This window comes from Triticum urartu, chromosome 7 (genome assembly GCF_003073215.2).
Source record: "Triticum urartu cultivar G1812 chromosome 7, Tu2.1, whole genome shotgun sequence".
NCBI classification, from domain to species: domain Eukaryota; kingdom Viridiplantae; phylum Streptophyta; class Magnoliopsida; order Poales; family Poaceae; genus Triticum; species Triticum urartu.
The window spans coordinates 426,222,454-426,242,320 of record NC_053028.1 but is presented as its reverse complement, the minus strand read 5'-3'; the positions used below and the strand labels follow the sequence as shown (position 1 = coordinate 426,242,320).

The 19,867-nt window shown below is 48.2% G+C and overlaps 1 long non-coding RNA gene across 4 annotated transcripts; it reads left to right on the top strand.

Moving 5' to 3' along the window:
* LOC125524777 lies at window positions 1-3,279 on the top strand. Of its 4 annotated transcripts, none has more exons than XR_007290952.1 (3): window positions 19-724; window positions 1,946-2,092; window positions 2,671-3,279. It is a non-coding gene; the product is annotated as an uncharacterized LOC125524777 (long non-coding RNA). The 4 variants fall into 4 exon arrangements; XR_007290950.1 differs by lacking the exon at window positions 2,671-3,279 and having other exon boundaries at window positions 21-412; window positions 587-724; window positions 1,946-2,223; XR_007290951.1 differs by lacking the exon at window positions 2,671-3,279 and having other exon boundaries at window positions 23-404; window positions 587-724; window positions 1,946-2,223.
* The last annotated feature ends 16,588 nt before the right edge of the window (window positions 3,280-19,867 follow it).

Below are 19,867 nucleotides of genomic sequence, written 5' to 3'. Positions count from 1 at the left end.
GGTCCCACCCGGGCCAGAGACCACCGCCAGTCCGCTACCCACCCCACCGAAAGCTACAAACCGTTTCATGGTAGCCCACGAGGCCACGACCCGGTGTCCCCACTCCCCAGTTCCTCAGCAGCTCGTGAGTGTTGAGCGGCAGTTTTGACGGTGAATGGCGGGCGACACCTGGCTTGGTGGTCGGCGGCATGATGCTCAGCGGGTTAGATCGGCGAGAATGGATTCAGACGCGTAGCATTTTGAGCAGGCGTGTGGCCTCGATGTCGGGGCAGCGCAACAGGTGGTGGTCGCGGCGGCGCTGCAAGTGGTGGTCGCGACCGCACTGCTAGTGGTGGCCACGGCGGCGTTGGTTCGACCACGGTCGCCACGGACTGCAGAAGGACGAGCATCCTGCGCCGCCACCGGTATTTAAGTTCGTGCTCCTCCCTTGCACATGACACAGCGAGCACGCTGCCCTTCTTGTCCTTGCATGCGGCTGCTAGCTCTTCCTCTTACACCATGTCACCTTTTTCTGCTAGCCCCTTTCCTCCTGCTATATAGCATCTTTATTGATCTGATGATTGCCTCCAAAAATTTCACTGCTTAGGTGTCCTCCGTAATTCCCTTTGGATCTCATTCTGTGCTGCCTCATTTCTTGCCCACGAGGTGTTTGTTTTAATGCCTGAATGGGAACTGCTACTGACAATGTGCTCAAAGAAGACTCTTAACAGTGATATATTGATAGGTATGCCATGATTGATTATCTTGTTGTTTGTTTCATCTTTGTACAATTACTGATTTTGGAATCTTATGTTGCATATATATCTGCCATATAGTTTATGATGTCCAATAAGGTTAGCTCTGCATTAGGATGCTTATTACCTCACTAGTCCAGCCAAAGCTAAGCATGTCTGCGTATGAAAAGATCCATCTAGCATCAGTCTCCTTCTCAATGTTCAGTTTACATCCTTAATTTCACGATAATGCTTCTTGTAGTAACCTTGGAGGTGATTTTTTTTGGAAAGCCATGATGGATGTTGGGAGTCGTTGCCGAGAGTATGCAGGCATTTATTTCTTTAAATCTACAAAAGCTAACAAACATAAAACAGAAGCTACCAAAGAAAATTCAGTTTAAAGAAAGATGCATCAGTCCACCTTGGTCTTTTATGCTGAGTTCATCAGTCAACTCCTTTATTCTTCCATGTTGCTCGCTTGACACTGTCTTCAAATCTGTAAGCTTATTTATTTTTATTCTGCAAGCTTTCTCTGATTAAACAATATCTCAACATGTTTCTCCAAATTGCGTACTTCCATTCTTGCACCTTCCAGCTCAACAGAAAATTGTTTTGCATAAGATTCAGCTTCCCTTTTCTGAGATGCAATCTCTGATCCGATTGTGCTAATTTGCACATCTTTTTCCTGAAGTTCCTGCTGCAACTAAAGAACAATCTCCTTAGTTCATTTGTGTTGCCTTCTTTTACTATGCCAAGTAGTTTTTACAGACGCACCTAATTGCTCAACTACTGATTTTACATATGGTCATATGAAAATAAATGGTTCTACCCAACAGAATTGCTCGAGTTATCAGGAGACATTCCAGTCATTCCTTCAATCTCAGAACCATACCGAAGATCATTGCAATCAGTGGGATTCATGATGCTATGTTTCCTATTTTTTTCCTTGGGCTCATTCTGTGACTATTTTTCTATTTGATGGATGTTACTTGCCGTGTGTCGTCGTTCCTTGGTTATTAGATGTGTTTTGCTGCATGAGGAGTTTTGCATCCTGGGTTGCACTTGTTATGTTCTGTTCCGGAGTTCCTGTAAGAGCTGGTACCCAGCAAACTATCGCTTTTGTTAAAGTAGGGATCGAACCTTTTGTCCAAAAAGGTTATCTACATTTTACATTATATGCTTACTTGTGGTTGTATTCTTGTATTTAACACTCTGTAACTGCATTTTCTTAGGAACACTCCATTTTTTCCATTGGTGGGTGGTCATCGATTCGCAGTAGGCCAACTAGTCGTGCAACATCGCTAGTGGTCCTCAGTGTCAGGTTTCGTTGACCGTTGGCTTGCTTATTCATGTGCTTTGCATCTCCTCCCTGCAAGATGGTCAGTAACCAGGTCTTCGCCGATAGAGCTCTCCAGTGTCGCCCCCTCCCCATAAATTTGTAGGAGTATATGTCTATTTATCTGCCCAATATGGTTATATTTATTAAAGAAGTTTAGTTATCTGCCCATAAGTCTGAATCTTTATTGACTTGTGGCTTCTTTGCTATGGTTGATTTTTTGTTATTACTAGCATGTTCTAATATGGACTGTCGCCTTGTGTCCCCTTGATAACTGATTGAAACTCCCATCTAAAAATTAGCATGTACGGTATTATTTGTTATGTTCCTTCAAAAAAAATGTTCAGTACAAATTTCATCATGGATGTAAATTATCTTGTCAAGCTTTGAAGCTCATAATCTTAGAGATTTATGTTTACCTCTTTAGGAGGAGATATCACAAGTTTAAGGTTCCATTTGTTCTTTGACAATTTTCTCATTTTGACCATATTACATAATTCTACTAGTTTCTGTTCACTTTGGTTCACTACTTCATTCAGATTCACATATTACAGTCTGTAGAACCTTTATTTTTCAGTCCCTTTTTAATGTGATGTTCTAATCCAAATTAATGTTCTGCAGACAAAGGCTAATCAGTACAGTGATAAAGTTCTCTCCTATATCTTGTTCCATGATTTGAATTAATGCAAGCCTTTACCTGATTCATTGGAGAAATTCAGGCCATTAAAATTACATAGCTGCTCATATGTTAAAAACCCAAAATGCTCTCTCTTGTGCCTGGTCGTTGTAATGTACTCCCTCCGTAAACAAATATAAGAGCGTTTAGATCACTACTTTAGTAATCTAAATGCTCTTATATTAGTTTACAGAGGGAGTACTTGTGTATGTCTGCTTGGACGCTTATTTTTACTATCAAATGGATGTATATTAGCAATGAGAACGGCGTCAGTCTTATGTGTTATACCTTTACAACAGCACATCATGCATTCCCCCATTTTGTGATATGAAGTTCAGACCAAAAACTTGTCAGGATTGACTTTAATCTCATCCAAAAATTCGTTCCACATAGCCATAAATGTTCCTGTTAGTTATCAGTGAAAATTTTGGATTATTCCTATACGGCTTTACAGATAATAGCTTTTTCACCTTTATGTTCATGTTTTGAGTTCAAAATTATAATTAACTACAAATACCCGTGAAAATTCCAGTAATTCACAAACGTGTCTAGTACTGGTCATGCAAATTTTGTGATTATTTGGGCAATATGTTTTTGAGATAAGGTTTTGTTTCAGCTGGATGTTCAAATTGAGAGTTCAAAATTAAAAATGTGCTGAAGAAATAAAAAGGATTCCAACAATTAATAAACGTTCTGGCCAGCAAACAGGTATAATACGAAATAATGTCAGAACAATGATTTTAGAGGTAATGACGTTCCAATATCTTTTGGACTACTAGAGTCATAATGAATAGCAGAACATATATTTCACATTCAAAAATACCTACAATTTGTTAATGCAGCCTTGTCATATTAAAAATTCAGATTGCCTCCTAATGCTGATTTTCTTCTCTTTTTTTTCCTCATCTAAACACGGTGAACATGCAGCCTTATCCAAAGAAATCATGCAATAACTTTATGGCGCAATCTCTCTTGTCCTCCTGGGCTTTTTTAGCGTTTCGGATGGATTCTCTAGGCAGTAATCTTACTTCGCACGCAAACAATCTTACCTCGCACGCAAACAATCTTACCTCACCTCCCATGGTCCCTTCGTGACCTTGTCCCGTGGTGGCACAGGACCAAGAACGTAATCTTACCACACAAGCAGTTTTCCTTATGGTTTGATGCACGCTGGTTCATGGCTAGGGTTCCTCACCCAGGGTGACGAATAGCGCGACCATATATATATGTGTGTGTGTGTGTTCTGTCCTCTACAACATTCACTTATAGCTATGTCTTCAAGTTGCTATTTTCTGCACTAAGTGAATGTGATTGGACCCCAACCCCATCTGTGCATATCTCTCCTACTCTCTTCAAATCTTCATATTCATTCTGATGCCACATGTCGATTGTCTTCACTGTGTCCTTGTCAGTCGAAGATTAAGAGACAAACTTTTAAACACATCTAATATCCTATCCTTTATGCCGGAATTCGGAGAAGGCGGAACGACCACCTGTCATACCAAGTGTATGTGGGGTCGTGGCACAATTTTTAAACCGTTTTCATGCGTGCCATGCGTCGCCCAGATGTGTAACACTAGGGGTAGCTGAGTAGTTTCACCGCACCAACTCCCTCCTTATAAATACTCAGCCGCCGCAGTCATTATTTCCTTACTCTCCTCGCCGTCTCACACAAAACCCTAGCGCTGTCGCCAGCTCTTGTCGTCGCCTGAGACGAAGCGCTTCACTGTCGCGACTTCTCCGACGTTATCTTCACGCCAGTCGCGGGCTTCTTCATCCCGTCGCCGCCGTAGCTGTCTTCCGCCGCCAAGTTAGGGCGCGAGAGATCGAACTACTCGGCCTCTGTCTCACCATGTCTAGCAGTTCGTCATCTGTTCTCGAGCAGTAAATAAAGCTTACTTTTTACCGTTTATTCGATCCGATGAACTTTTGAAATCTTCAGAAAGTTGTTTTACTACTTCCAAATCTAGATCTTCCCTTCTCTGCATCTCATTATTTGCAAGTACTTTTGCTTATGCTTCACAACTAGTTTGATTCCTCACTTGTACCTATTTGTGGATTCGTACAAATCTAGAACCAACTTATCTTTATAAGTGAGTGTCTTTGCACTATGAAGTCAATGTATTCAAACTGAATTTATCTTCAAAATCCTCCGAGAATGCATATGACCCCTCCTACTTCACTCACATCTCTAATGCTGTCACATGTACATGTCCGTAGGCGAGTCTCTTGGTTCTCATAGTCTACATTCATTTGCAGAATTCTTACAACATCACATTGCATCTCCTAAAGCCAGTTCTTGTCTGACCAGCAAAGCGAAGCTATCACTTTTGTGAAGCCAATGGCAAGTGGCAAATCTGCAAAGGAAGGTGGCAGACAGCGCCGGACCTACCTCTAGATCTTTACAATTTATACAAGCTTGATCCTGAAGAAAGCTATGGGGAGCAAAAATCTCACGTTCAATGGATTCACAGATACTGGGCAGAGCAGTGGTTTCTGTACCATTTTGTGACTCCTGAATATGCTGACAAGAATGTCGTGAGGCCACCTTGGGCTGACATTTTGTATCGCAAGCTTCACCCTAAGACCAAAGCTGAAGCCATACAGAGAGGCTTCTTTCCTTGCATGGTCAGAGGGCCAATGCCTTAGAATGTCGACACATCCAGTCTTCTATGGTGTCGTGAAGATGATGTGTTTGAAGCCAACTCTCAGTTTGCTAAAGCTTCAGCTATCCAGAACAAAAAGGACTTTGGGATTGACTTCAACCCAGGCCCAGCTGCGCCAAGGCATGATGGCAGTCGTGAGGCTGAACCAAATCTCATTGGACTATTTGACGACTTTGCCTCATTTCTGGCACACTGTGCTGCGTAGAGAGCCAACATTGAAGATGTTGCTGAGGAAGGGGAACAGACTACAGCCCAGAGCCCTCGAAGCCCACCAAGAAGGCAAAGGCTTCAAAGCCTGCTACTGCACCAAAAGCTTCAATGGTGAAGCCACTAAAAATTGCACCTCTTGAATCTAGTGTGCATTCTGAAGACTTATCCCTCACATCTGCGAAGAAAAAGAAAATCTTAGGGCAAGGCCTTACTCCTGCTAGCATCATGTGCAATGAAGAGGATGCGATAGATCTATAAAGTGATGAAGATCTTGCAGATGATGCCCTTGAGCTGCTGATCAAGAGCAAGCAGGAGGCCAAAATCTTCAAGGATTTGCCTCTGTTTGATGCTGATATTTTGAACAACTTCATCGATGAATGGTTTGAAGACACTTCTCTTACCATCGATGATCTGCAGCTGCCCATTGGCATCAGTGTGACGTTCCAAGGCTGCATTGCCAAAGAGCTCACCATTGCTCAAAAGGTCATTGAGCAGAAAAATAAGATTGACCATGAGAAGGTTGTCTTCAAGAAGCACAAGGCCAAGCTCAGTGTTAGTGATGTTCAAAACTTCAAGTTGATGATGGCTGACCTGAAGGTTGAGTTCCTCAAGCGTCATGATGAAGCCAAAGGCTCCCGAGAGCGCCTCAAATACTATGCTGAAAAATGTGTTCAGGCTCACAATGAAGCCTTGAAGAGAAAGGTACTTGGGCGTCTAGGCATTGACTCCAAGTTGGCTGCCAAGAAGAAGAAACCTACTGAAGCCGAAGCCGAGGCTCTAAGGCAAGAAAGGCCAAGCATTATCTTACCTGCTAACATGACTGGCTCGAAGCCAAAAGTTATATCAGCGGCTTCCGAAAGGAAGAAGACCAAGCTAGCAGAGGCTAAAGCCAAGAAGCGCAAGCATCAAGAAGCTTCTGATACCGCTCCATCTCAGAAGAAGCAGAAGACAAAGTTTTCAAAGGCTACAAGAAGGACCCAAGCACCAACAGCTTCATCTGCTCCTCAGGAGCCGCTGCTTGTCGAGCCCATCTCAGTTGCTCTACCTGCCTCCTTCAACCGCGATCATAGACTTGTTGTGCATAAGCCTAATCCCTTAGAGGCCCATGACACTGAAGATATCCCATCTGCTGACACCATCGCAACTGAAGACATTCGTCGTGAAGACAATGTTGACAGAGAAGATGATGAAGTCCTTCCTCAAGTCCCCCTACTGACACAGAAACCGGTATCATCGCCTGCTCCCACGAGTCGTGAACAAATCAGTATTGGCGGTCCCACGACACCAATCACACAAGATGATTTCCGGGATGAGCAACACCCAAACTCCCCACTACATGAAGTCATACCGCACACTCCCCCTGCTCATGTCACCACCCTAGTACTTGAAATACCCCAGGCAACACGAGAAGACATGGAGAAGACTACTCCATCACCGCAAGTGTCGCCCTCATTCCGAAGGCTTCGCAAAGGCCCAAGGCCATCGGTCTCCATGTCTAGCATTCCTGAAGAGGATGTGCATACCACAAGCTCAGTAGCACGTCAAGTGTTTCCTGAAGCCATCCCCTCAGAGTCTGCTCAAGAGTGTGAAGCCAAAGAGGTTGAAGACATTTCGGGTACATCAGCCGATGAAGTTGAAGAAGAACAAGAAGTTATTCCCCCTGCTGCACCAGTTGTGATTCCGGAAGTGATTGTGCCTGACCCCCCAGTGACTGAAGATTCTATTGCTACTGCTGCTGCCACAAATACTGAAGCCAATGACGTTGTCATGGCCGAAGCCAATGCGCAGCCTAAATCCACTCTTCAGATTGAAGCCAATGTCGCCACCGAAGATGTTCAACCATCCACCTCAGATGTTGCTGCTGCTCCACCAGTTCCACACACCATGGCAAGGGCCTTCAATCATGAATGTGAGCTGATTAGCGTCAGGTGGCCAATACTTACTCCTCCTGAAGCCTCTGGACCCCAATATGATTATGACATTTCGCAAAGGTCTCAGACAGATAAGCCTATGCCAAGAATGCCAAGGCTTTCAAGCACAATCACCACTCAGAGCTCATTCAGCGTCTTGAGCTTCAGAGAGCACAACACCTTTTTTGATAAGGCCAAAAACCCCTACAAGAAGCCCAAGATTTCTTCTGACAGATTTTGGAGTCATCTTCAGCGAAGCTATTACTCATGCATCTTATACAACCAGGACTAGATTTTCCTGCACAAGCGCCTCTGTTGTGATGCCATGGCTGGACTGCCATGCCTAGAAGAAGCCCATGCCTGCTTCAGAGATGTTGGCTTGCTCCCTTTTGTCATCGACAAGGAGCACTAGAATGAAGAGCTTCTGCTCCAATTTTATGCCACTCTGCACATAACAGGCTACAACAGGGATCCGCAGACATGGGTCCTTGAGTGGATGACAGGAGATGTTCACCATGAAGCCAAAGCTCGGGATTTCTTTGAGCTTACTTCCCTGCCCACTCCTGGTGATCTTTATGAGCCAGGTTGTCAGCTGTATGAGAAGGAACTTGAAAGCATCTTCCAGAAGCCAAAACTAAACATGAGATGAATGGTGAGCATGATGAAGCCGTTGCCTGCAGATGCTGAGTACAGAACGCACTTCTTCGTCAATGACATCGAGTATTTGCCTCGGACCATCTACCACATTGTGCGGCATACTCTGTGGCCAATCAAAGGGCACTCTCCTCATGCAAAGATTGAAAGCACAATGAAGACATTGGTCTTCTACATTCTCAATGGCATCCGCTTCAACACTCATGACTTCTTCATCAGGCAGTTACCAGCTTCAGACATTGATCTATTTGGCCAAAAATTCTATGCACAATGGATAATGCGGCTAATTAAGCTTCGCTCTTCAATCAACTATCAAGCTTCAACGTGCAATCATGTTGTCTTCTTGCCTGAAGTCGATATGTCTCATGAAGCCATCTATCCAGAACCTGCCAAGGAACCCCTTCGTGAAGACTATGCTGCCTTCTAGCGCTTCTCGGCACCACTTGAAGCCATTCATGTGCCCAATCCCACTATTGCTGCTGCTGGTTCTCTTGTCAGTTAGCTCAGGTTGCCACATCGTGCCAACACGGATGCAATTGCTAGCACAGTACCTCAAAGGACTCAGAAGCGTGCTCGTGTCCTAAATGACAAAGAACTTCTAGCTTCTCTCCATCAGAAGCAGGATAGGCATCATGACTGGATGAAGCATCAGAAGCAGAGTCTTCTTATGGATGTCAATCGCATTCACAACCTTTCCACCAAGAATTCATTTGTAGCCCAAGAAGTCTGTCAGCGAGCCTGGAAGAGCCTCACTCTGCTCTATTCTGAAGATGAACTCACTGCAGATGGATTCACTGAAAGATTCAAGTTTGACTCTAGGCCTCTGCAATCAGCAAGTTGCCGTCCTACTCCATCAATTGAATATTCCAACTACTCTTCATCAGCTCCAACTGTCGTTACATGAGTGATTGATGAGGAGGACGACGCCACTTCACCAGCTATGGCTTCACTGCATCAAGATGTTGCATCAGGCCCAACTGCACCGCCCAACCCCAGCGTCGACCCGCCTGCCCCAACATCTTCACCAACACCTCTAAGGAATGCTTAGACACCCTATGTCTTCATTCCATTTTGGCCATTCATGGCAAAAGCGGGAGAAGCATATGGGTTGATAGTCTTCAAAGTGGGTCTATATGGGTCGGGTGCTATATTTTGTTAAGTCTGGCAACTCTCATTCGTGAACCGTAGCTTTTTGAGTTGTAACACTTAAGTCTAGATGGGACGTCTGCTACATTTTCTGCTGCTTTTTATCTACGTGATTGAAATTTTATCTTATGCGCATGAAGTCATTCTCCAGACGCCCATTTTCCATTGTGCATGTCATTATCTTCGATACATTTTTGTATGCACGATGAATTGTCTTCATGAACTGAAGGAGATCTCCACAAAGCAAAACCTGCAATGTGCATTTGCATTCAAAGGCAAACTACTTATATGCACAACTTCAGGGGGATCCCTTTCAACTTCATGAAGCCAATGACCACGTACTTTAATTTTCACAGATTTTATCCTCATTGAAAACTTCAACCAATTTTTCATCAATCACTAAAAAGGGGGAGATTGTAAGTGCATCCAGTGCCACCCCTAGTTGGTTTTGGACTATTGACGACAAACGTGGTTGAGGGACTAATGTGTTTGTAAGATTCACAGGAGAACACATGTAGAAGTCCCTATTGATTCGGTTTACCCGTTGGAGATGACCCCTAAAAATGTTTGAAGACATTCAAGACAATGGTGGTCCGTGAAGACATTCACGTCAAAGACAATGGAGTGTGAAGACATAGTTTGTTCAGTTTCATTTTCTTCTTTCTTGAGTCATAGGAACTACCGAACTGTCAAGTGGGGTCCAAGTAAACAAAGTCAAAAAACCAGCGTGATGCTCAACCCAAATCCTATGTCTTCGAGTGAAGACAACGAGAGAAAATCTCATCCAGAGTTGGATGAGTCAGCTTTGCTTGAAGCCCAAGTAAAGCTGCCACGCGTGTTTGAAATCCGACGGTTGGACACGTGTACGTTCCTTAGTGACATAGTGTGACGCCCGGATAATTAAGCTATAGTAATTCCCTGCTAATGATGCCATGTCATCATGATTACTGTTGTTAAACTCGCGTTGGTTTGAATTTTGTACAAATTCAAATTTTAAATTGAAGTCAAAAATAAAAGTTTTCAAACATAAAACCGAAAATGTTCAAAGTGTGGCAAATAATCTCCGGTTACTTGTCATGTTGGAACCAACCTCTTTTGTATTCCTAGGTGCCCTGGAAATTTATTTAGTGGTTCAACATCATTTAAAATTGGCCTTTCCAATTTCTAAAAATGGTTAGACAACTTCTTTTGGCCTCAAACTTTTTGTGACTCCTAGAAATAATGTGCTTGTTTTATGTGACAAGTCTCATATCTAATAAAACCCATTTAGTTTTAAATTTTAATAAAAAAATAATAGCTGAAATTGAAACCAAAAATAGTTAAAATGGAAATAGAAAACAAAAGGCAGAAGAAAACAAAAGCCCCCTCCCAGTTGGGCCTTGGTCAAGTTGGCCAACCAGCCAGCCCACCTACACCTTACCCCCTCCTCTGTATAGGATTCAGGGGGATCTTGGCACACATCCACGGCCATGGCGTGCATGGCGGCCATCGGTGCCCCCTGGCCGCCTACAAGATGTCCCTTGGCACCCTCCCCTGAACCCTAGCCCTTATTCCCCTACTCCCTCTCCCTCTTGCTCCTCTTCCCTCCAGATCCGCCGCACTAGAGCGGGAGCTCGTCGCACCAGAGCATCCAGTAGTTACCTCTTCCTCGCCTACGTCGACTACATTGCCTGTTCGAGCTCAGCGCCGCCGCAACGCCTCGTTCGAGGTCGTCTCCAACCTTTGGACCCGATGCCATGCGCCATCGTTTTCAGTGCCGTCGACCCATCCCGAGCATGCTGCCATCCTCCTACCATCTTGCCGCGAGCATCGCATCGATTCCCCTCTCTCCCTTCTCTCGTTTAGTCACAGTAGGCGACGCCTGCGACCTCCCAAAGCCGCACGCGCCTGTTGCTCGTGCGTACTGCTGCTGCCTTGTGCCCGCTTTCTATCCGCGCATGCACCCGTGCCGCCGTCGCCTGAAGCTTGCCCCACGTTGCCGCTCGTTGCTGCTACTACTTCTGCTGCTTGCGCTGTCTGCTGCCTAACGTCGGCCACTGTTCCCCGCTCATCCCGCTTGGCCACCGCTGACGAGGCCGCACCCCTATGCCCGTGTACCTCCTGTCCGCGCCGGCCACGCGCTAGTCGTGCCCGCCTTCCGCTGCACCTCGAGCCCCGCCTCTTCCCACACCTCCCTCTGCACCGCTCACCGGCCCTTGTCCGCGCGACGCTCGCTGCCGCTACGCTCCACTGTGGCCTACCCATATCCCCTGCTACCCGGGCTGCACCATGGCAGTTCTGGCCGCGCGCCCTGCTTGACTAGCCGCGCCGGCTCCACCCTGCTACCCTGCCACGGCCGGTCCGCGGTTGCGACTGCAGCCACTCGCACACCGCGCCTACCTCCGCTGTTGCGTCGTGCACCGCCTGCTGAGCACCATCGCTGGCCACCGCTGCCACCGCCCGGCTGTCTGCGCCCTCGCCCGCACCCCGCGCCCATCGTCGGCGACCGCCCTCGTCGGCCACACGCCTTCTCGCCCCGTGTTCTATTTCGAGTCTGCTCAACAGCTCAAGCGGCCGCGTCAAGAGTGGCAGGTTAGCCTTTCGCAATTGGCAACGCTCTCGATTCTGACTCGAGTCAAGCTCGACAGTTCGAGCGGCCGCGTTGAGAGCGGTAAGGTGGTTTGCTCGACAGCAAGCACACCCGGCAGGCCATTGGGGATCCGTCCTCAAGGTGCCGCCCTGGATTTACGCACCGGCAAGCCTACCCGTTTAACATAGGGTAAACATACAAAGGGAAGATCGAACAGGAAGATAACATGCATTGTACCAAAAGTGCTGTAGAGTTATATTACATCAATTGTTGCTGCGGTTCTAACTAAAGATAAAAACTATCTTGGTCATGAACCTGCAGCGACAGTGGGAGACGGGGTGCCTAATCTCGGCGCTGGCTCTCCACCCTCTCGATTTCACCGATGCGGCTGATGATGGGCTTGATACGCTCCTTGAGCGCCGCGAGGTCCACACCCGCCGGCAAGTTGTCCAACGCGGTGTCGAAGTCGAGGTTGGGGTTCCAGTATGCCATCTTGGTGAGAACCTTGGTCATGGCACCCTGGCAAAGCCTCCGGGCCTCATTGCCCAGCGAGGCCGCCCGGTTGGCACGAAGCCGCTCCAAGGCACCGACAACTCTCTCAAAGAACAGGGTCAGGCTGCAGTTGGCGCTCAACTTCGGCTCCGGGGTGTACCTCACATCCGGTATCCCCATGGTAGCCAGCTGCGTGGTGGCCTTGTCGGCAACGACGGCGAGGCGATTGAGCCAGCGGTTCTCGCCCTCCACGTGCTCCTTGTGGGCGAGGACGTCGTCCTTCCGCAGCTACTTCTCGATCTCCAGACTCTTGGTCAGGGCCTCCTCCCGGGCCTTGCTCTCCGACAACATCCCCTCGAGACCCTCCAGCTTCAGCTTGAGGTCTTTGATGGAGTTGTTGGCCTCAAAGAGCTCCCCAGCCCTGCTGAGGACCGCGCCCTGCGCCTCCGTCAGAGCGCAGTTGAGCGTGTCCTTCTCCTTGGACAGCGCCAGGACCTGGTTTTTCAGCCTATCCCGCTCCACCTCCAGCTCCTTCATTTTGTCGGTGTGAACCTGAGCCTGGGCATTGAGTGCCTCCCTGTGCCTCTGCTCCAGCCCTGGGTCCGGTCCACGACGAGCTTCTCCACCTCCTCATCCTTGCTGCGGAGCGTTGCGGCAAGCTTCTCCTCACGTGTGCCAAGGTCCTCCTCCTGGGAGTTCAGCGCGGCCTAGTGCTGGGCTCGAGCGGCCTCGGCTGCGGTGGCAAGCTCTCCACCATCTCCTGGGCATTCTCAATGTTGGCCTGCTTCATGGTGAGCTCCACCTCACGCTTGGCCAGCTCGCCTTGGGCGGCCTTCAGCTCCTCACAAGCTTGGCGGAACCAAGTCTGCGTCTCGGCAAATGCGTACCTTGAGGTCCGCCTCTGCCTTGTCCACCATTGCCGCCTTGGACTTGGCCTTGTCCACGCGGGCGCGGTGGAGCGCCTGGAGCTTCCAGAAGTTGGCGCCCATGGCCTGGAGAAGCCTCTCCTCCCAAGACCTATCACCACCGGCGCTCGGCTCGTCGACAACCTCGAGCCCGGCGGCAGCAAGCACCTCTTCGTCGAACACCTCTCCCTCGATGGGCGCCCTGGAGCTCGACGCCCCTGGGAGGTGGACGAAGAGTTCGTCGCTCACCCTCAGATACCTGCCGGAGCCAGAGGCAGTAGAGGAGGAAGGCTGGTCATCATCCCCCTCCTCCTCGGCAACGGGCTCACCGGCCTCCCCTGCAGGTCCCTTGCCGGCCTCCTCGACAGTAGCCTTGCTGGGCTCCCCGGCAGGCCCCTTGGCAGCGTCCTCAGCAATGCCCTTGGCGGCCTCCTCAGCGGCGATCTTCTTGGCCTCCGCTGTGGCGTTCTTGGCGACATCCTCGATGACGGTGTCCAGGTCCTCCTGGTCCGCTAGGAGAGGATCTGGATATTAGGAGGGGGGGGGGGGAAGTGAAGCCAAGACCAAGGTTCAAGAAAAAGAAAAGGGATGGAAGGCGAGCGGCTTACGCGTGCCGGGCTGGGAAGCAGAGGCCCCCTCTCCGCCAGCATTAGGCGCCGAGGTGCGGCCGCCGGTGCCCAAGCTTGCCTCCTCCTCCTCCGTGTGCATGGGCTCTTGGCGCCCTTGTCGGGGACGCCCCTCAGGGCGGCATGGTTGACGGAGGCGGCGTGCTAGGGGTAGCTGCTACCTCTCGAGCACTGCGTTGGTTTTCCCTTGAAGAGGAAAGGGTGATGCAGCAAAGTAGCATAAGTATTTCCCTTAGTTTTTGAGAACCAAGGTATCAATCCAGTAGGAGATCGCGCTCAAGTCCCACACACCTACACAAACAAATAAGAACCTCACAACCAATGCGATAAATGGGTTGTCAAGCCCTTCACGATCACTTACGAGAGTGAGATCTGATAGATATGATAAGATAATATTTTTGGTATTTTTATGATAAAGAGAAATAAAGATGCAAAGTAAAATAAACGGCAAAGGAAATAACTAAGTGTTGGAAGATTAATATGATGGAAGATAGACCCGGGGGGCATAGGTTTCACTAGTGGCTTCTCTTAAGAGCATAAGTATTACGGTGGGTAAACGGATTACTGTCGAGCAATTGATAGAATTGAGCATAGTTATGAGAATATCTAGGTATGATCATGTATATAGGCATCATGTTTAAGACAAGTAGACCGAAATGATTCTGCATCTACTACTATTACTCCATACATCGACCGCTATCCAGCATGCATCTAGAGTATTAAGTTCATAAGAACAGAGTAATGCTTTAAGGAAGAAGGGAGGAACAACGGCTCTGAGATTGGAGAAGACGCAGCGGGTAAATGAGCAGCGTGCCCGCGGCCGTTTCCTTTTTTACGAGGAAGGCGCGGGCCGCCTCTTTACCACGATGTGACGCATGCGTGCGAGAACCGCCCCATGCACGACCCCCACGTCACGCACGACCCTCCACATCGTGCGTTCAACGCGGGTCGTGGGGAAGCGCAGCGGACGAGAAGTTACTACGGTAAAATCCGCCCCACCTGCCCGCGCACCGTTCTGGGCCTAGCCCAACAACGCGCCATGCTTATGTGTGGCCCAGGCCCGGGGGCTCCTGTCGGTGTACAAAAGTAGGGGCTTTCCTTTTGACCCCTTTACTTATGCACGGGCAGTCAGAGCCACGTGCCGCAGCCACACTTAGCAGGGCAGAGGAGGGAAGCCGGAGAGAAGCCAAAGCACAAGACAACCAAGGCGACGCCAAGACCGGAAGCGCAGGAGGGCAAGAGGGCGAGGTGGAATCCCTCGGCAAGATCCTTGCCGAGGCGCCCCCCCGTAGCCCCGGCAAGAGCCTTGTCGGGGCAACTTGCCCAACACCAGCACAACGAGCCACCCTTGAGCCCACAGGCTCCGACCCAAACAACTGCGTTGGAACCAAGGCTCGGGAGGCGCCTCTGTGGTGGCGTGCCAATCTTCGTCAAGATCATAAACACAAGATCATATGAGGATTAGAAGACGGCGACCCTCAGCAGGATCCTAGCCGAGGAAATCCATAAGACCCCCGGCAAGACCCTTGCCGGGGATGACAGCAACGCCATGGCAAGACCCTTGCCGGGCCCCCGGCAAGACCCTTGCCGAGGGCATCAGCAGGGCCACTGCCAGGCCCGCACCAGCCGAGACTCTACCGCCATTCGCATGCAGCTGCCAGCCCAACCAGCTGGGCAGGCACCTGCGTGGCAACATGCAGCTTCCTGGCCAAATCAGTAAGCACCTGCGTGGCGGCATGCATATCTTCATGAAGGCCCTACCACCGCACCACCTCATCTGCCTGCCTACCTACATGGTGTTGCATGCATCGCTGGTCTGGGCGCGTGTTAAAGCGAGGCGAAGCAGCGACGGACGGGACGGGCCTCGTTCCCGTCCCCGATAAAGCTAATGGAAACCTGGGTAGCACATTTAATGCGCTTTGTCCCGTAATGCCGTGCGATAAGCTCGCGCACTGTAGGCCTTTCCACCTCGTGTGTGCCACTATGGCAGCCCCTTTTTCCTATAAAAGGAGGCCCGAGGCGACCAGGAGAGGGATTCGGCTTTTTGGGACGACACATCCACCGTAGCTAGTTCAAAAAGCTCAAGAACACTCAATAATCTACCAAAGCAGGACTAGGGTTTTACGCATCCTCGCAGCCCGAACCTGGGTAAACGACCCGCGTGCTTGCTCCTAAACCTGCTCTTCTCATGACCCCGCGCCCACCGACCGTAGAAGGGATCCCAGTGATCCCATAGGTGTCACTCTCACCGACAATTACATCGAGTGGAATCCACCGAGGGTGATTCCTAGGGATTTCCCCTTGATGTTTGGACACACGGTTACCTTGACTTTACTTGAGACCTTTGTGAAAGTCGGGCGGGCCTGGAGAGCACCCGCAAGATAATTACGTGGCAAGGATTGGCATTCTGGGCCCTTGCCGTAAGTCCACGAGACAGGGTGACGGGGTCATATCGATCGTGAGTCTCTGCTCGTCTCCGCAAGCTAATAATACACTATGGTTTGGGTATTTGTTCTGAGTTGGCCTTTGGCCTTTACGCACTAACCACCACGCGAGAATAGTTATGGGCCTCGATGATGTAGTATTAGCCGAAGCTTTGTGAGATGCCCAGTTTAGTGATGACCCACAAGTATAGGGGATCTATCATAGTCCTTTCGATAAGTAAGAGTGTCGAACCCAACGAGGAGCAGAAGGAAATGATAAGTGGTTTCCAGCAAGGTATTCTCCGCAAGTACTGAAATAAGTGGTAACAGATAGTTTTGTGATATGATAATTTGTAATGAGCAACAAGTAACAAAAGTAAATAAGGTGCAGCAAGGTGGCCCAATCCTTTTTGTAGCAAAGGACAAGCCTGGACAAACTCTTATATGATGTAAAGCGCTCCCGAGGACACATGGGAATATCGTCAAGCTAGTTTTCATCACGTTCATATGATTCGCGTTTGGTACTTTGATAATTTGGTATGTGGGTGGACCGGTGCTTGGTGCTGCCCTTACTTGGACAAGCATCCCACTTATGATTAACCTCTATTGCAAGAATCCGCAAATACAACAAAAGTATTAAGGTAAACCTAACCATAGCATGAAACATATGGATCCAAATCAGCCCCTTACGAAGCAACGCATAAACTAGGGTTTAAGCTTCTGTCACTCTAGCAACCCATCATCTACTTATTACTTCTCAATGCCTTCCTCTAGGCCCAAATAATGGTGAAGTGTCATGTATTCGACGTTCACATAACACCACTAGAGGAGAGACAACATACATCTCATCAAAATATCGAACGAATACCAAATTCACATGACTACTAATAGCAAGACTTCTCCCATGTCCTCAGGAACAAAAGTAACTACTCACAAAGCATAAACATGTTCATAATCAGAGGGGTATTAATGTGCATATAGGATCTGAACATATGATCTTCCACCAATTAAACCAACTAGCATCAACTACAAGGAGTAATTAACACTACTAGCAACCTACTAGCACCAATCCCGGACTTGGAGACAAGAATTGGATACAAGAGATGAACTAGGGTTTTGAGATGAGATGGTGCTGATGAAGATGTTGATGGAGATTGCCCTCTCCCGATGAGAGGAGCGTTGGTGATGACGATGGCGATGATTTCCCCCTCCGGGAGGGAAGTTTCCCCGGCAGAACAGCCCCGCTAGAACCCTAGATTGGCTCTGCCAAGGTTCCGCCTCGTGGCAGCGGAGTTTCGTCCGAGAAGATGGCTTATGATTATTTTCCCATCGAAAGAGTCCATATAGCAGAAATGGTCACCGGAGGGCCACCAGGGGGGCCACGAGGTAGGGGGGCGCGCCCCCTCCCTCGTGGGCAGGGTGTGGCCCCCTGGTGAAGTTCTTGCGCTCAATGTTTTTTTTATATATTTGGAAAACATCATCCGTGAAGTTTCAGGACTTTTGGAGCTGTGCAGAATAGGTCTCTAATATTTGCTCCTTTTCCAGCCAGAATCCCAGCTGCCGGCATTCTCCCTCTTTATGTAAACCTTGTAAAATAAGAGAGAATAGGCATAATTATTGTGACATAATGTGTAATAACAGCCCATAATGCAATAAATATTGATATAAAAGCATGATGCAAAATGGACGTATCATTTAGCATTGAGGCATGGCTGGGCCGGCACCCCAGAGTTGGTGCCTGGTCTGCCCTGGTTGCAACGACCCGGATTGCAATGAGCGATGGGCCCAGACCCCGGAGTGCTTTGGATATAGACTGTCGGGGACCTCTCTTCCGAGCCTAGGTAGGGCTACGACGTGTTGATCATCCGAGGCCAGACATTGACCCAGAAAAGTGTGTTTGGCCAGAGTAATCAAGCTTGTTGGAAAACGTGGTGCACCCCTGCAGGGGAAGATTATCTATTAATAGTTTCGTCCACGGTAACAGACGTTCAGACTTATATCCTGATCTTTTACAACTAGAAATGGATACTTGAGGTATGTGGCCCCAGGATTGCTTTCTCGCAGGGAGTCGAGGAAGGATCTCTGGGCATTAATACTACAACATGCTTGTTAATTATAAACTGCTATTCTTTACTCTTCTACATGCTGCAAGATGCTAGTCTTCGATAGGCTAGGCCTTCCCCTCTATTCTGGCATTCTGCAGTTCAGTTCACAGATACAATCCTTCCATTTGATACCAATGCATACTTAGTATAGATCTGATGCTTGCAAGTACTTTGGATGAGTACTCACGGTTGCTTTGCTACCCCTTTTCCCCCTTCTTTCTTCTTTCCGGTTGTTGCAACCAGATGGTGGATCCCTGGAGCCAGATGCCACTGCCGACGGATACTACTACATGGAGGCCGTCAAAGACCAGGAGTAGTTAGGAGGTCCCAAGCAGGAGGCCTTGCCTCTTCGGTCGTTGTTGCTTTTGTGTTTGCCTTCTTAAGGAAAAACTTGTTTAACTTATGTCTGTACTCAGATATTGTTGCTTCCGCAGACGCTTGTGTATCGAGCTTGTATTCGAGCCCTCGAGGCCCCTTGCTTGTAATATGCAGCTTGTATTATTTCATTTTGTGTCTAGAGTTGTGTTGTGATATCTTCCCGTGAGTCCCTGATCTTGATCGTACACATTTGCGTGTATGATTAGTGTATGATTGAATCAGGGGCGTCAAACATAGGGTCATTTCAGACATATCATGTCGAGTTGCCTCCTGCCTATAAATAGCCCACCCCACACCATAAATTAGTGGCTGCTCAGAGTTAGTCCACGGCTTTTGTCGTTTGAGAGCAATCCACCTCCGAAGCCTTTGAGAGAGAATCCTTGCGAGGACAAAGCCCAAAACACCCAGAGCCCAAAGAGTGTTTGCATCACTGAAGTCTTTCTCTCAACACGATCTGAATACTCATTACACTTGGAGACTGTGATCATCCAGTCAGTTAGGCGTCGTGTTATGAAGATCCAAGAATCATTGTGGATCGCTGGTGAACAAAGTCTGTGAAGGTTTGGAAGTCTACCTTGAAGAATAAGGTGAAGACGCGGTCTTCTGAGTTCAATCTCAGCCTCCCTAACCAGATGCATAGTTGTCACATCGACCGGTCTACGAAATCCTTGTCTTCATCAAGCTACTGGTTCTATCACTTCACCCTTTACTTACTGTTTAGATTTTTGAAGTCATTGCTTGTTTGTCCTATCTGACTTCACTGTGTGAAGATATTCTCTCTGATTGCATATTTTGCTTCACACCGTCTTCCTATTCCGATCTATTCTACCTAGCAGCTATTTGTCTTCGTGCTGTCCTTATAATGTTTCTTTGACTATGGCTTGTCTAGCATAGTTTATCTTCTGCTGCATACTCTATAGGTGTTATTTGCTTGCTTTTCTTTGAAGACATTTCATGTCTTGAAGACTTTCATAAAAACGCCTATTCACCCCCCTCTAGTCGATAACTGGCACTTTCAAACTGTTAATCTTTTTGTTGAGATGGATGGGAAGGATGCA